Source organism: Mustela putorius, unplaced genomic scaffold (genome assembly GCF_011764305.1).
Source record: "Mustela putorius furo isolate JIRA1106 unplaced genomic scaffold, ASM1176430v1.1 tig00000174_pilon_pilon_pilon, whole genome shotgun sequence".
Lineage (NCBI taxonomy): Eukaryota > Metazoa > Chordata > Mammalia > Carnivora > Mustelidae > Mustela > Mustela putorius.
The window spans coordinates 32,096,451-32,102,525 of NW_025421304.1; positions in this window are offsets into that span (position 1 = coordinate 32,096,451).

Below are 6,075 nucleotides of genomic sequence, written 5' to 3' on the forward strand. Positions count from 1 at the left end.
AAGGGCTTACATGCAGTACATAAAGAACTCTTACAATGAAATAATGAGAAGACAAATAACCATTTAAAAAAGTGGGCAGGGGCACCTGGGTTGCTCAGTGGGTTAAAGCCTCTGCCTTCAGCTCAGGTCATGATCCCAGGGTCCTGGGATCGAACCCCACATTGGGCTCTCTGCTCTGCGGGGAGCCTGCTCCCCCCCACCCCGCCACCTGCCTCTCTGCCTACTTGTGATCTCTGTCAAGTAAATAAATAAAATCTTTTTTTTAAAAAGCGGGCAAAAGATTTTAATAGAAGCTTCATACAAAAAGATGTATGAGTGGAGAAAAGGCATGTGAAAAGATGCTAAGCATCATTAGTCACTACGAAAATGAAAATTAAAACCCCAGTGAGAAACCATTATCTATCCAGGAGAAGGAGGACAGTCCAAGAGACAAGCACTCCCAAGTTTTAATGAGATTGGAGCCTGCATATTATTGCTGATGGCCATGTAAAATTGTACACTTTGGAAAAGAATTTGGCAGTCTCTCAAAGTGAAATACTTACTTGCCATGAACCCCAGAAATTTAGGCACACACGTGCATACAAAGACTTGGTCACAAGTGAGCACAGCACCATTCATAACAGCCCCAAACTGGAAACAACCCACATGTCCCTTGAATCTTGAACGGATAAACTGTATGGCCGTAAAATAGAATACGTTTCAGCCTTAACAGGGACTGAACTTCTGTTCCTGAGCTTTATTGAGTTGTCACTGACAGTCATGGAACAAACTTGTGACTTGTGCTACAACACGGATGAACTTCAAATGACTTCAGCGAAACGAGGGAAGTCGCACAAAACACCGTACATTGTGTGATTTCGTTGGCAGGAAATGTCGACAAAGGCAAATCTCTAGAGGCAGAAGGCAGACCCATCAGTGCTTGTCTGGGATGGGGCTGGGGCCTGACTGACTGGAAACGTCCATGAGAGAAGGTTTCAGGTGATAAGGACGTTCTGAACCCGGATTGGGGTGATAGTTGCACAAATGTATAAATCGGCTGAAAATCATCCCACAGTACATATACGATGAAACTCCTGGCATGTAAAATAGATCCCCACGAAGCTGTTTAAAAAATGAACAAACGGTAGGAAACACCAACTCCTTTTGTGAGTCCGGCATTACATGGACGCCAGAAGCAGACAGAGATAACACAAGAAAAACGTGTAGGGTGAAGAGCACCTATGTCTCCATTTACTTTGAAACGTACCAAAACCAAGACAGATGAATGAATGGATGTAGGGATGGCCAGACGAATAAAGAGGTGACAAAGGATGTTCAGTAAAATGGGAGGTTCTAGCATTAGGTATTTGGAGGTTCGCTGCAAAATTCTTCCAACTTTGCAGCACCTTTGAAATCTTGAATAATAAAACAGAGGAGGGGAATGAAGTCATAGCACGTGACACGGCTCAGAGGTGAGCATTTTTTATGAAGTCAAACAATGTAAATAACACTGATTTCATCCAAAAGGGAAAGGAAAAACAAAGTTGGGAAATTAGGAGGCAGGGCACCTGAGTGGTTCAGTCTTTTGGGCATCGAACTCTTGACTTCAGCTCAGGTCATGGTCTCGAAGTCATGAGATTGAGTCCTGTGTTAGGCTCCTTGCTCAGCAGGGAGTCTGCTGGAGATTCTCTCTCTCCCCTTGCCCTCCCCCTGGGTCTCCCCGTGACCCCCATGCTCTCTCTCTCTCAAAATAAATAAATCAGTTTTTAAAAAAACTATGTGGCAAGTGGAGGGAATGAGTATCTGCTGTCTAAGTCAGTGGAGAATACTTGAACTTCAGGTCTGAGAAATAAGTGTAGATTTAGAGACTGACTTAGGCACAGGAAGAAAGATCTGTAAGACTTGACTGAGAACCAGAGCGGGGAGGCTGGTCAGGGACCTGTTGTTTACCATTATCAGCCTTGTAGTATTGGTCGACTTAAAACTATTGACTGTGTTACTTTGATACGGTAAACATTAGATCATAAAAATTAGTCATCAAAAGCACATACTTAAGCTCTTAGAAGAATAAGACCTGGGGCCTTCACATGGTTGAAGTGGACAGTCAGGTAGGACACTGAAGTTGCCTAGGGCTGGCTCCCTTAGGTCAGGGTTGCTTCTCTGGGGCAGTGGCGGTGCTGGGGGCGCCCCTCCCCCTCCAGAGTCCCCAGATCCTGCCTCTGCCTTGGCTGGTGCTGTGGAAGTTCGAATTTGCAGAAGCCTGGAGGCTGCATCCCCATTCATTGTTCCTCTTGGGCTCCTGGCTGGCTGATGCGTGGCATCCTGCCTGGAGGAGGAAAGCAGGGCCCAGCGAGGCAAAGAGATTTTTATATTTGGGATGAGGCATGGCAACGGGTCATATGGAGGGGGTCTGGGCCTAACCCTTCCAGAAAAGAGTATAAGGACCCCATGATTCCAAAGCATTTTGAGAAGAAAAGGTGGAGCCTAGAACAGACACATGTGTCATCAGGCCCAGACCTCTGGACTTAGTGGATTTGGAAAGGAGAATGGGACCTCGCTCTCGCACGCCCAGCACTCCATGCTTGTTGCCACTGGGATTTCTCTCTCCTGTGATTCTGCCAAACTTCCATTTGAGAAGCTTCAGGACATGGAGGGCCTGTCACAAGTGGGGTGCCTCTGCTGTAAGAAGGCTCTGGCCAGGATCCCCTCTATTTACATCTCCTCTGTGGCCAGGGGTCCCAGCTGCCTTTGCTCCTCAAGGCTGGTGGGCATGGGTCGGTTGTCATCATGGGCTGGAGAAACTAGATGCAGAGCTTCCCTGGGAGGCTGCTGTTATGTTCTAAGCTGGAGCCTATAGGAGCAAAAGCTGGGCATCCAAATGGGCCCCCCAGTAGAGGAGATCTGGGCATAGCCAGCAGAGCAGGGCCAGCTGGTCCAAGGAGGGAATGAAGTGCAAACATCCAGCTCCATGCGCAGCCTTGGAGAAGTTAGAGAGTGCAGGGGCCAAGATTCCCAGAGGCTTGGGGTCGCACTGCTCACATACCATCCACAGAGCTGCATGGCCTGGACATGAAGAGATAGCTCACTGAGGGTCCCCTGGGTGGCACAGTTGGTTGGGAGATGACTCTTTGTTTCAGGTCATGATCACAAGGTCCTGAGATCGACCCCTGCATCAGGCTCTGCACTCAGTGAGTAGTCCACTTGAGGTTTTCCCACTGTCTCTGCCCCTGCTGCTCATGCTCTCTTTCTCTCTAAAATAAGAAAAAGAAAGAAATCTTTAAAAAAAAAAAAAAAGGAGCTCACCGATCTTGGACAATTTGGACAATTGTCTTGGACAATTTTGTAGAGCTCCTGGGCACATCATGGAATAAATTTACATCTAGCCCAGGCCTTTATAGTAAACAGGTCATGATAAACTCAGTTCAAAGACATTAGCCCCAGTGGCACTTGGGGACTGGAGCCCAGCTTTTGTTGTAACCATCTGCCTAACAGGTCCTTTGTTCCTTGAGCTTCATAACTCTGATTCCCTTTGGGTCACTGAGTGTCACTCATCCCCTTCTGTCTCCCACCCATGAAGGTGCCTGGCCATGCAGCTCACCTTGCAAGACTAAAAAACAAAACAAAGCAAAACAAAACCCAGCTGTCGTGCTCTCAAAATTGTGCTCTGAGCCAAGTATTTTATCCACATTATTTGAGTCTTACAAAAAAAACAAAACAAACAAAAAAAAAAAAAACGGAAAGAAGGAAGGAAAGGTGTCATGGCCAACTTTCCAAGCAAGTAGACAGAGGCGACGATGGTTAGTTTCACATGTCAGGTTGGCCAGGCTAGGGTGCCCAGACATTTGGTCAAGCACTAGTCTGGATATCCTTGGGCAAGTGTTTTTGTTGATCTAACACCGAAACCCATAGACTGATTAAAGCAGGTCACCTCCTCTAACGTGGGTGGGGCCCATGCACTCACTTCAAGGCCTTAAGAAAAGGACTAAGGTCTCTAGAGGAAAAAGGAATTCTGGCCCCAGACTCCCCTCGAACTCGAGACATTGACATCAATGATTCCTGGGGTCTCCACCCTGCCTGCCTGTCCTGCTATTTCAGACTTGCCAGCCGCCAAATCCTTTAGATAAATCTCTCTATAGAGACGCACATGCTAATGCCCCTCCTTCTCTATAGTCTGTACTGGTGATGACTGGAGAGGAGGCTCAGGGCAGGTAATGTCCCAGGGTCACACACCAACGGGGAGGCAGTGCGGGCATTTGGACCCAAGCCAGGTCAGCTCCAAAGTCACTTTTCGTTTTCTTTCTTTCTTTTTTTTTTTTTTAATATTTTATTTATTTGACAGATCACAAGCAGGCAGAGAGGCAGACAGAGAGAGAGAGGGAAGCAGGCTCCCCGCTGAGCAGAGAGCCCAATGTGGGGGTCGATCCCAGGACCCCGAGATCATGACCTGAGCCAAAGGCAGAGGGTTAACCCACTGAGCCACCGAGGCGCCCCCAAAGTCATGTTCTTAACCAAACAGGACAACGGCCCTTTCACCTGGGCTCTGGGGGATGAGTCAGACGATGCCCCAAAGCCGTGCATCTGAGGTCCCTAACTCCACAGACCCCTCCAGGGGAGGACAGCAGGACAGAAAGGGCACATCTCTCTTTTCAAGGCTGCACAAAGGAGCCTTTCCTCAGCCCCTCCTGAGTCACGGGGACCACACGGGGTATCCCCTCTTAGGGAGAGATTTGATTGGTCTGATTTGGGTTTCTAGTTCACCCTGAGGACCTGCACTCCATTAGCTGGCCTGGGAGGCCCCAGGGAAACCTCAAATTGTATGTCACAGCGCCACCTACTGGTCATATTGAGGGGCAGCTGCAGTAACCAAATGCCCTCTGCTCTCTGAGGCCAGGACATTATCCCATTTTACAGATTGGCGAAAGGAGCTTTTGCTCAAAACTTTGCCCCATTTGCTCAATCATGTGTTAGCTGCCAGGCACGATGCTAGATGCTGGGGGTTCAGAGAAACTAGTCCTCCACGGAGGGAAGTGACAGAAGGCATAGGGGAAAAGACCAGGAAAGACAGAGGTGGAAAGAGTAGAGGTGACATGCCAAAGGGAGGCCAGTTTTCGTGGGAAGGAAGGGCTGCACCACCATCGTGGTGATGGCGGGAGAAGGTTTTGGAATTCTGGAGAAGTCTGCCAGGCTGACATGAGGGGCCTCGGGAGCATCATTTGATTCTCAATTCAGAACTCTTCCCCAAGGACAGAGGACAGGTGCCAGGAAGGGCACCTTAGTGAGCAAAATATGGGATTGGTGGAGTGTGACTTGAACGGAGGGTGGGGGATAGGATCAGTCGCACACAGGGGCAAACGGGCCTTGATCCAGGGTCCCTGAGTCACACACAGTTGGCCCCAGAGCTGCCTGGGGCACCTCTGCCAGTCCCACTATGGAGACAGAGCTCTGCCACGCTAAGGAGTCTGAGCACGGTCTCCCCAGCAACGGGGAGTCCCAAGGAGCTGTTAAGTTATGCCAGGGAGTAAAATGATCTCACGTGCTTGGGAAGGACAGCCCTGCAGAGTGAGGACGGGGGGGACACCAGAAGCAGGAACATCGTTTTAGGGATGACCCTTGCAGCAAGCTTGCCAACGCTCAGAACTCCAGCGGCGGGGTTGGGGAACCAGAGGCCAGAAGAGTCAAGAGATCTGGCGACCCAGTCTAGATGGGGCCGGGCGATTAGGCAGAGGTCCAGGGAGAAGCCGGTGGGGTGTGGGAAACAGATGCAGCGTGACCTCGGGCCCAGAGCTCAGGGTCTCTATAAATCCCGCCTCGCCCGGGAAGAGCCGAGAGCCTGCGGGTCCAGAGCGGCTTTGAGCCTCGACCCTCCCGGGGACAGAAGTGGGAACGCGCCTGGAGGGCAGAACGAAGCTCCGCGCTCCCCACAGCACCGCAGGGCGAGCGCCCCACCGCGGACCTCCCGGGTCCACCTGCAGAGGTCACCTGGTGGGTGGCCGGAGGTCAAGACCACCGGACCACCGCAGGGGGACCTCCAGTGATCCGGGGCGGGGCCTCGCGAGACCCAAACAAGCCACACGTGGCAGGGGAGGGGCCGCCACG